The sequence below is a fragment of the Rhinoraja longicauda genome, chromosome 6 (genome assembly GCF_053455715.1).
Source record: "Rhinoraja longicauda isolate Sanriku21f chromosome 6, sRhiLon1.1, whole genome shotgun sequence".
NCBI lineage: Eukaryota > Metazoa > Chordata > Chondrichthyes > Rajiformes > Arhynchobatidae > Rhinoraja > Rhinoraja longicauda.
Window position 1 is genome coordinate 16,275,486 of NC_135958.1, and position 12,125 is coordinate 16,287,610.

General features: G+C 41.7%; 1 protein-coding gene across 2 annotated transcripts in view; it reads right to left on the reverse strand.

The window, feature by feature from the left end:
- Positions 1-12,125, reverse strand: part of amfra (autocrine motility factor receptor a) — a 61,592-nt gene that overhangs the window by 2,782 nt on the left and 46,685 nt on the right. The window lies entirely within an intron of this gene.

Consider the following 12,125-nt stretch of genomic DNA (forward strand, 5'->3'; position numbering starts at 1 on the left):
ATTTTCTCATGATCCTGTGATCTCCTTTCTTACAACATTGCATCCTATCATTCAATTCTCCACCTCATTTGACAATGCCACCTTCCATACCATAACTTCAGGTAAACTTTCCTCATCCTCAAAGACAGATTTCCCTTCACTGTAAATTGATAAGACACTCAGATATATGTTTCATTTCCTGCATTTCTGCTCTCACCTTCCTACCCAGAATAAGGATAGCATTGTCAATGTCTTGCACAGCACCAGCCTTTACATATGACAGTTCAATCTTGGTCATTTCTGATCCCACCCTCTCTTCTCAGCATTCTGAAAAGATCTCTCCTTCCAAGACACTGGTCAGGATGGGAAGAGTAAGCCAATGAGTACTCTCCTTTCCCCAGTACTTTTAGATAATCAAAGATACACATCTGTCCCTTTACATAGTCAATTTCCACCATCCTGGACACCAAATGGCTTCCTGGATGAAATAGCTAATTAACCTGCAATTCTTCCAAAACACATTTGTGGCTCAGTGTTCTTTCTTCAAGAGTAAGGAGATCAAAAGCTAAACAGTGACTACTGCACAGAATATTTGTTCAATGTATAATAAGCATCCAGTTGGCTATCATTTTAATCCTTCACTTTGTTCCCAAACTGTTCAGACGCAAATGCAGGCCCAAGAAACTATCTTGCATTACAACCAGACACATTAAAGCCATTGATACTCTTAGTTCACTAATTTCAAGGGAAAACTTTCCAATCCTTACCGTTCACATTTTAAGCAGATTTCCTTCTAGTATTTTTGTGCACTTCTCCACGAGTATTTTGTTGTTCATTAATGCCTTTCTTCCTCCTCTACCTAGCTCTATCCCCCCGTTTGTTCTTTGACCACTTCCTTCCGTGACATCATTAATCTTAATTCATGTTCTCTCTGCTTCTTAAAGCTCATTTTACCTGCAAGACTTTCTGGTTAGAAAGGTCATTAACCTTAAACACCAACTTCTGCTTGCCCACAGATGTCAATTTGAAAAGTCCGGGAGCAGAGCAAGGACGCCCGTTGGCTGAGCAGTAAAGTAAGTGCTAATTACAGTTGAACAGGCAGTTTAAAAAGAGCGCCAAAAGGAAGCTAGTAGTCAATTTGAAAAGTCCGGGAGCAGAGCAAGGACGCCCGTTGGCTGAGCAATAAAGTAAGTGCTAATTACAGTTGAACAGGCAGTTTAAAAAGAGCGCCAAAAGGAAGCTAGTAGTCAATTTGAAAAGTCCGGGAGCAGAGCAAGGACGCCCGTTGGCTGAGCAGTAAAGTAAGTGCTAATTTAAGTGAGAAGTCAGGTAAATTGGACAATCAGGCAATTTAATTGGTGATATAAGCAAGGCTTGCAAAAGGGTGCAGCCCTGTTCAGGTGCAGCCCAGTGAGAAAAGTGCGAGTCTTTGGCTGCGAGTCTTCGGCGAGGAGGCTGAGGTGAGGAGGATACAATTGTTTTAAGCCAGAGCTGGTTATAGGCACAAGGTGATGGCGGAAAAGTTGGTGCAGTGTGTTTCCTGCAGGATGTGGGAAGACAGGGACGTCGCTGGAGCTTCTGGGAGCTACACCTGCAAGAACTGTGTCCAGGTGCAGCTCTTGAAGGGACGTGTGGTGGAGTTGGAGAGGCAGTTGGATGACCTCAGGGCCATCCGGGAATGCGAGAGTTTCCTCGACAGGACCTATTGTGAGGCTGTCACGCCAAGGGTCCAGGTCGAGCGAAGGTGGGAGACTGTTTCAGGGGGGAGTGGACGTGGACTACAGGAGACCCCAGTGGCTGTGCCTATTGCAAATAGGTATACCCTCTTGGGAACTGTCGGGGCAGAAGACGTTTCCAGTCCGAGTGGCGGAAGTCCGAGTGGCGGACCTGTTGGCAAGGATACTCGACAGGGGAGACCGAAGTCTGGAAGAGCCGTAGTGGTCGGTGACTCCATAGTCCGAGGGACGGACAGAAGATTCTGTGGCAGCAGGAGGGACTTGAGGATGGTCTGTTGCCTCCCTGGTGCCAGGGTTCAACACATCACAGACCGGCTTCAGAAAATCCTAGTGAGGGAAGGCGATCAACCTGAAGTCGTTGTGCACGTGGGCACGAATGACGTCGGGCGGAAGAGGAAGGAGGTGCTACAGCGGGAGTTTAGAGAGTTGGGAAAAACACTGAGAAGTAGGACGTCGAAGGTGGTTATCTCTGGACTGCTACCGGTACCTCGTGCTGGTGAGGCCAGGAACAGAGAGATAGAGGGTATGAATTTATGGCTGAGGGACTGGTGCAGAGAGCAGGGATTTAGATTTCTGGACCACTGGGATCTCTTCTGGGCTAGGGGTGACTTGTACAAAAGGGACGGGTTGCATCTTAACAGCAGGGGGACAAACATTCTGGCAGGCAGGTTTGCTAGTGTGACACCTGTGGCTTTAAACTAAGTAGTGGGGGGGAGGGGTTAACAAATTGTGAATATGAAGATGAGGTAAAAGGGAATACAGGAGATATTGCAAAAGACTCTCGGAAGAATGGGAACAGAAGTTCTAGAGGGGAAAAGAAATTAAGGGCAGGGCCAATTGTGAACGATGTAAGAGGGGAGGTAAATACAGAAGTTAAAGTGTTGTACTTAAATGCGCGTAGTATAAAAAATAAAGTGGATGAGCTTGAGGCTCAGTTAGTCATGGGCAAGTATGATGTTGTAGGGATCACTGAGACATGGCTACAAGAGGACCAGGGCTGGGATCTGAATATTCAGGGGTACACAACGTATAGAAAAGACAGACAGGTGGGCAGAGGGGGTGGGGTTGCTCTGATGGTAAGGAATGATATTCATTCCCTTGCAAGGGGTGACATAGAATCAGGAGATGTTGAATCAGTATGGATAGAAATGAGGAATTGTAAGGGTAAAAAGACCCTAATGGGAGTTATCTATAGGCCCCCAAACAGTAGCCTTGACATAGGGTGCAAGTTGAATCAGGAGATAAAATTGGCGTGTCAAAAATGTAATGCTACGGTGGTTATGGGAGATTTCAACATGCAGGTAGACTGGGAAAATCAGGTTGGAAATGGACCCCAGGAAAGAGAGTTTGTAGAGTGCCTTCGAGATGGATTCTTAGAACAGCTTGTACTGGAGCCTACCAGGGAGAAGGCAATTCTGGATTTAGTGTTGTGTAATGATCCTGATCTGATAAGGGGACTAGAGGTAAAAGAGCCATTAGGAGGCAGTGATCACAACATGATAAGTTTTACTCTGCAATTGGAAAGGCAGAAGGGAAAATCGGAAGTGTCGGTATTACAGTATAGCAAAGGGGATTACAGAGGCATGAGGCAGGAGCTGGCCAAAATTGATTGGAAGGAGGCCCTAGCAGGGAAGACGGTAGAACAGCAATGGCAGGTATTCCTGGGAATAATGCAGAGGTTGCAGGATCAATTTATTCCAAAGAGGTGGAAAGACTCTAAGGGGAGTAAGAGACACCTGTGGCTGACGAGGGAAGTCAGGGACAGCATAAAAATTAAGGAGAGGAAGTATAACATAGCAAAGAAGAGTGGGAAGACAGAGGATTGGGACTCTTTTAAAGAGCAACAAAAGTTAACTAAAAAGGCAATAAGGGGAGAAAAGATGAGGTACGAGGGTAAACTAGCCAATAATATAAAGGAGGATAGCAAAAGTTTTTTTAGGTACGTGAAGAGGAAAAAAATAGTCAAGGCAAATGTGGGTCCCTTGAAGACAGAAGCAGGGGAATTTATTATGGGGAACAAAGAAATGGCAGACGAGTTAAACCGTTACTTTGGATCTGTCTTCACTGAGGAAGATGCACACAATCTCCCAAATGTTCTAGGGGCTGGAGAACCTAGGGTGATGGAGGAACTGAAGGAAATCCACATTAGGCAGGAAGTGGTTTTGAGTAGACTGATGGGACTGAAGGCTGATAAATCCCCAGGGCCTGATGGTCTGCATCCCAGAGTACTTAAGGAGGTGGCTCTAGAAATAGTGGAAGCATTGGAGATCATTTTTCAATGTTCTATAGATTCAGGATCAGTTCCTGTGGATTGGAGGATAGCAAATGTTATCCCACTTTTTAAGAAAGGAGGGAGAGAGAAAACGGGTAATTATAGACCAGTTAGTCTGACATCAGTGGTGGGGAAGATGCTGGAGTCAATTATAAAAGACGAAATTGCTGAGCATTTGGATAGCAGTAACGGGATCATTCCGAGTCAGCATGGATTTACGAAGGGGAAATCATGCTTGACAAATCTACTGGAATTTTTTGAGGATGTAACTAGGAAAATTGACAAGGGAGAGTCAGTGGATGTGGTGTACCTCGACTTTCAGAAAGCCTTCGACAAGGTCCCACATAGGAGATTAGTGGGCAAAATTAGGGCACATGGTATTGGGGGTAGGGTACTGACATGGATAGAAAATTGGTTGACAGACAGAAAGCAAAGAGTGGGGATAAATGGGTCCCTTTCGGAATGGCAGGCAGTGACCAGTGGGGTACCGCAAGGTTCGGTGCTGGGACCCCAGCTATTTACGATATACATTAATGACTTAGACGAAGGGATTAAAAGTACCATTAGCAAATTTGCAGATGATACTAAGTTGGGGGGTAGTGTGAATTGTGAGGAAGATGCAATAAGGCTGCAGGGTGACTTGGACAGGTTGTGTGAGTGGGCGGATACATGGCAGATGCAGTTTAATGTAGATAAGTGTGAGGTTATTCACTTTGGAAGTAAGAATAGAAAGGCAGATTATTATCTGAATGGTGTCAAGTTAGGAGGAGGGGGAGTTCAACGAGATCTGGGTGTCCTAGTGCATCAGTCAATGAAAGGAAGCATGCAGGTACAGCAGGCAGTGAAGAAAGCCAATGGAATGTTGGCCTTCGTAACAAGAGGAGTTGAGTATAGGAGCAAAGAGGTCCTTCTACAGTTGTACCGGGCCCTGGTGAGACCGCACCTCGAGTACTGTGTGCAGTTTTGGTCTCCAAATTTGAGGAAGGATATTCTTGCTATGGAGGGCGTGCAGCGTAGGTTCACTAGGTTAATTCCCGGAATGGCGGGACTGTCGTATGTTGAAAGGCTGGAGCGATTGGGCTTGTATACACTGGAATTTAGAAGGATGAGGGGGGATCTTATTGAAACATATAAGATAATTAGGGGATTGGACACATTAGAGGCAGATAACATGTTCCCAATGTTGGGGGAGTCCAGAACAAGGGGCCACAGTTTAAGAATAAGGGGTAGGCCATTTAGAACGGAGATGAGGAAGAACTTTTTCAGTCAGAGGGTGGTGAAGTTGTGGAATTCTCTGCCTCAGAAGGCAGTGGAGGCCAGTTCGTTGGATGCTTTCAAGAGAGAGCTGGATAGAGCTCTTAAGGATAGCGGAGTGAGGGGATATGGGGAGAAGGCAGGAACGGGGTACTGATTGAGAGTGATCAGCCATGATCGCATTGAATGGCGGTGCTGGCTCGAAGGGCTGAATGGCCTACTCCTGCACCTATTGTCTATTGTCTATTGTCCTACAATTGCAATATTTTCTGCTTTCTTTTAGATTCCAACACCTACAGTACTTTGCTGTTGAGTATTCAAGAATGTGACAGATTTTTGGATACAAAAGGAGATATCAGGATATGGGAATAGTACGGGAATTGCAGAATATGCTTACTCCCACTCTCATTTGTTAGCTGTCCTGAGCTGAAAGATTAATTATTACCTTTAGCTAGTGACACGGCTAAATAAACATCCTCTCCTTTCTCAAGGCAAACCAACTTGACAGCATGCGCACAACTGTTTTTGAATATAAAACTATGTAGTAATTTTGTGTAAGAAAATTGCTTGTCTAAAATGGAATGTACAGCTTTGACAGGTTTTGCAAGCACATGAGAACACTGCTCCAACTCATTGGGTGGCCTGTGGAGCTTCTGAACTCAATATGAAGGTTGAAGTTATTTAATTACCACTTGTTAACATACTGTGCAATTAAAATCAGGAAGTTTCCTTTTTCTTTTTTAAACATTGTGATGGCTGAATGTCAAGCATAGTGGTGGTATAATTAAGACAAACTTAAATTTTGAAAATGTTTCTCTTTTCCATTAAGTTTTATTTACTAAGTTTGTACGAATAAGAGAAGCTATTCAAGTGGTTTAAAAAAAATACAGAAAACAACTTGAGTGGAACATAGGAACACAAATGGAGCATTGCATACTGTCCAAATATATGACATTTATCCCTCTCAAATAAGTGAGTTCGGTATTACAACTGCGCATGCCCAGGTCATGGGTCAGTCGGGATAAATATTATCACCAGCTGAGCTACTGCATATACAGACCTGCGTTTCACATGTATTTTCCAGTTTTGCTTCTTCGAGGTAAGAAAATACTGCTTTCAAAACTATTGGCTAGGTGTACAAAAACTACGATGATTTTCGTGATTTAATTGGCTTTTCCTTGGTCGCTTGCTGGCCCACTTCGGTGAGTGAGCGAGATTGTGATGATTAATAACAACCATTTTTTATTGTTTTCGTTTGGGGGGGGGGGGGGGGAAAGGAGAATTAAATGAAATGTATGATTTCTATAACTATCAATAGATAATATGAAAAGTATTTGTGGGGTTTTCACCTCTTACTATACTCGTCCATGGCCACGGGCTGCATGCACGTTTGTTGACTTCTGAATGAATTCTGCATGTACGTGTAAGTAAAGTTGTAACTTAGTCACGAGTCGCCTGACTAATCATGCCTCTTCTGATTCCCATTACATTGGATAATTTTAATCAGTATTTGACATTCTAATCTTCAGTTATAATTATGTGATTGTATAAATTAGTTCAATATACTAGCACCATTTTCTTTTGCATTGTAACTTGTACTGGTATGTAATGGACATAATAATAATAATAATAATACATTTTATTTATATAGCGCTTTTCATATACTCAAAGACGCTTTACAGAGATTTTGAGAACATAGGGAAATTAATAAATAGATAAATAAGTAAATAAATAAATGAACAGAGAAAGGAGACAGTAGGTGAGGTGACCTTCAGTGGTTGAAGGCAGTACTGAACAGGTGAGACTTCAGCGATGTTTTGAATGTGGTGAGTGTGGGGGAGTCTCTAACGGTTTGGGGTAGTGAGTTCCATAGGGTGGGAGCAGCGATGGAGAAAGCCCTGTCCCCCCAGGATCTGAGTTTAGTCCGGATGTAGGGGGATAGGAGATTGGCAGCGGCAGAGCGGAGGGTGCAGGTGGGAGTGTGCCTGTGGAGGAGGTCGGTCAGGTAGGATGGGGCCAGGTTATGGAGGGCTTTGTAGGTTATGAGGAGGATTTTGTACTGGATTCTCTGGGGGATGGGGAGCCAGTGGAGTTTATAAAGGACGGGGGTGATATGGTCACGGATCGAGGTGTGTGTGAGTAGACGGGCAGCGGAGTTTTGAATGTATTGAAGTTTATTGATGATTTTTGAGGGTGCGCCATAGAGGAGGCTGTTGCAGTAGTCCAGACGGGAGGTGATGAAGGCGTGGATGAGGGTTTCTGCAGCTGTGGAGGAGAGGGATGGACGGAGACGGGCAATGTTTTTGAGGTGGAAGAAGGCTGTCTTTGTGATGTGTTTGATGTGTTTGTCGAAGGAGAGGGTTTGATCAAGGATGATTCCAAGATTCCGGATGTGAGGTGAGGTGGATACTGGGAGACCATCAATGTTGAGGATGAAGTTTTGGGTGGATTTGGTGAGCATTTTTGGACCAATGATGATGATTTCAGATTTGTTGCAATTGAGTTTGAGGAAGTTTGATTGAAGCCAAGATTTTATTTCAGTAATGCAGTTTGCATAATTTCAGACATGCTTACAATTCGTGATTTGATAAGGACCTCGCAGCCGAAACAAATAATAAATAAATGCCCAGCACCGAGATGCATTCTCGACTGCACAATTATTTATAGAACGACCACGGCATCTACAGTTGCAGGCTTTGACATGGTCCGACTACAAGAAACACAATACTGTGAAATTATTGGTTGGAATTGCCCCAAATGGCATGATCACATTCTTATCAAAAGCTTGGGGTGGGCGATCATCTGATACACACATTGTTAGGAAGAGTGGATTTTTGAACTTATTTGATCCTGGGGATTACATAATGGCAGATAGAGGATTTTCCATTCAAGGCGACTTGATGTTTCGCCAAGCCTATTTAGAGATTCCCCCTCCCAGCGGTGGTTATCAGCAAAGGATCAGAGAAAAAGTACACAAAACCAAGAAGGTTGTCAATGTCCGCATTCGTGTTGAACGGGCCATAGGTCGTCTAAAGTGGTTTAACATTCTGAGAAACACTTTACCCATCATCTCAGTTCCGCATATTGATGATATTTTCACCGTCTTCGCAACATTATGTAATTTACTGCCTCTACTGGTGTGTAAATGAAATGTTGTTGCACTTGCAGATTATTTTGATCAGAAGTTCAACTTTATGTTCAACCAGATGTGATATGAACTGAAATCCAGAACTCAATCAGTAAATGTACAGAGGTTCACACAACTCTTAATTTATTTCATTTAATCTAGTCATTTATCAACCATTGTCTCAGTGTACATTAGCCATTAAGTTCACTAGCAATGCTCTTTGTTTATCCAGAATGACCTTTGACAAAATCCCATGATTCCTTGCATTTATCGAGATACTGAGCTCACTTATTCATACAGTTGTCTTTATTGATTCAAATCACAACAGCAATGAACCCAAAATCAGCTGCAATTTGCAGAGTAGGCTTTGAAATATCTACACATTTCCCCAACTTCACTCCTGCAAGGACTGATATCAAACTTTAGGTTTCCCCCTTAGTCCTAAACTCCTTATTAACATAAATTGTTGTTCATTACCTAGCTTGTTTCCTTAATATTTTTAAATGTTCAAGAATTAAAAAAAACAGTAGTGGTCCCTCAGCCTTATTATTTTTTCGTAAGATCGTGGCCTCAACTTTGCTTTCTTGTTTGTTGCCAATGCTCTCACGACTGACATGGTCCACAATATGCCTTCCTTAGTCATAAATATATTCAATAATTCAGTCTCCATAGCTACTTGGAATACAGAATTCCAAAGAATTAACAAACAGACAAAATTATTTTTCTCCATCTTAATTAGGCAATCATTCCCTTCATCTATATCCCCAAATTTTTAAATACTCAAGAGGGAAAACATTTTCTCAGCAGTTACATCCAATCCAATCAATCTTTGAACTTTAGAGCAAGGATAGAATTCCTGCTTTCTATATATTACAATTTAATTGCTTAAGTTCAGGTGTGATCATCATAATAAGTACATTGCATCTCCTTGCTTTGCCCTATCCATCCTTTGTAAGATTTGTTGACCAGATCTCTTCACAGTAATGCTGATGGTAATCCATCAGCAACTCTTCTATATAACGTCTAGTACCTTTAAGGGTGTGGGAAATTATAAGATAATCAGTTTAACAGTAATGTCAAGAGAAAATAGAGGAACGCCTGACAAAATGAAAAGATTACAGAGAAGCAAAAAGTATATTAAATGAACAAATTAACATGGATTTCAAAGAGCGAAAATGTACTCAATTAGGCTATCAAAATGTTTTTGAAGTAACAGCAGACTATCAGTAACTCAGCGGGTCAGGCAGCATCTCTGGATAGAAGGTCAAGACCCTTCTTCAGGCCTGAAATGTCACCCATTCAATCTATCCAGAGATGCTGCCTGCCCCACTCAGTTACTCCAGCATTTGTGTGTATATCTTCTGTGTAAACCAGCAACTGCAGTTCCTTCCTACACAGCAGACATATTGTGGTAGATGCAATTTATGGAGGAGTTTCAAAAATCATTGATATTCTAACCATAGATGACTGAAAAGATTAGAGATTGTGTAGTCAGGGGACAAGCAACACAATGAATTGCTGGTTGACTTTAACACAGTAGCATACAGGGGGAATAAAAGGTAGCTATCCACAGTGAAACATGCAGTGGAAGTTCTACAAGAATTGGTGCTGGAGACACAGATGTTTTCAATTTATATTTTAGAATAAAACGTTGATTTACAGATTATAATTTTTGGAGGCTGTGGGAAAGGGATTATAAATTATGGGGGGGGGGGGGGCTAAACAAATGCAGAATGCTAAATAATTAGCAAATTAAATGAAAGTGTTGGAAACATTCAACAAGTCAACTAACGTTAAACCTAACCCAAATGCCTAGTTTCTCTTCCACAAGTGCTGCCTGACCTATTGTGTACCTTATCATTTTATGTTCTTATATTGATTTACAGCATGTACAGTGCACTGTTTTTCAATCAGTAAATACAAGTTGAAAACAGATAGAAGTAAGGAAGTTTGTTCTGGTAGGAAGATGTTGGAGGTCACTTGCGTCAAGGCCAGATGTAGGAGAAAAACAAAAAACAGTTGTGAGCACAAAGATGCATCTTAGTTTAATAACTCCTGCAAGTAGCAGGAGTTATTTCCCAAGGATAAGTTTAAAAAAAACTGGAAACATTATGTTAAAAAACTTGTATGTTTAAACTTGCCCAGTCCACACTTTAGTGTAGAGCTGGGAGTCCTATTAAAAGATACAGAGGGATCAGCGTTTAACAAATACAATGCCATAGATGCAAAGTATTGAAATCAAGAACAAAAACTAGACAGCTTGTCCCCTTAAAGCTGCCTCGTCATTCTATTTGATCATGGTGTGTTTGCCTTAAATCTCATATCTTCTGAGCAAGTTCCCAAAAGCACTCAATTCCATTTTATTTCAAAAATTCATCTCCACGTAATATCTCCAATGATCATTTCTCCAACACTCTCCAAGATAGAAATTACCAGATCAATGTCTGCAAGAAATGCATCTCAGTTTTAAATGACTACTCCCTGATGTTGTAATGTCACTGTGTCAAAGACTCTTAGTATCTTATGATGCTTGAGGCTCGCCACTTATTCTTCTAAACTTCAAAGTATACAGATCAGACTTCTTCAACCTTATGATAGCACAACCTCTCATGCCAGGAACAAATCTGGTAAATTGCTTTTGGACCGCCTCCACAGCTGCTGTATCTGAAGAAGAGTCTCGACTCGAAACATATATTCCTTCTCTCCAGAGACACTGCCTGACTCGCTGAGTTACTCCAGCATTTTGTGTCTACCTGCTGTATCCTTTCTTAGACAAGGGATCAAATCTGTGCACAATACTCCAAATGTGGCCTCATTAGTTTCCTATACAATTATAACAATACTTCCCAATTTCTAAACGCAACCTTCTACTCCTTATAATGAAAATTGATACGCCATTTGCCTTCATAACTACTTGCCAGTTATTCATGCACAAGAACACAGATTTCTTTCAGTATCATTTATTTGCAATCTCTCCTGCAAGAAATCAGATAGCCAATGATTCCTCTGGTGAAAATGGCTATTTCCCACATTAGACCACATTTGCCATCTACTCACTCAACCTATTCAATCCATCGTAGTCACAAGATCTTTATTCCAACATGACTAACCCCGGCCCCCACAAACCAGATGCTCCCAACTAACTCCATCTTGGTCCTTCAAATTTCATATGCTCTTCTGTGTTGACCAGAACTATAAGCAGTACTCAACTGCAAGTTGCATACCAATCCAGAATGATATTCTATCAGCCATAGCAGATTTTTTTCTCTAACCTGTTGATCTGTCATTCTACTTTTCAGGATTATTGTTGCACACTAGAAGATCCTTTCTTCTCTATATCAATTTTGTTGCTTCTCTGCAATGCATAATCTCCCAATTATCTGGACACTTCCCCACCATATGAGAGATCAATATCTTCCAACAATCAAAAGGTTTTCTCCTCAATGTCCTCATATGGAGATTTTTCTATCATCTAGGAAACACCTTCAGAATACTTCAGATTTAAATCGATTAACTATTTTTAAAAAAGGGATGGAATATGAAGTCCTATGGGATACAAGCGATTGTCTACTAGTCACTAAACACTCGTTAACCAAAAGAAAGATAGCCCACACCACAATAACCCATACCACTGTTTCCCTGGTCTCTCTATGATGAACTAAAATTTCAAAGCCATCAACTAAATTATTCTTAATTGTAGACCTAACTTATTGACATCAATTTTGTTCAAGATTCTACAATATCCTCTTACTTTATG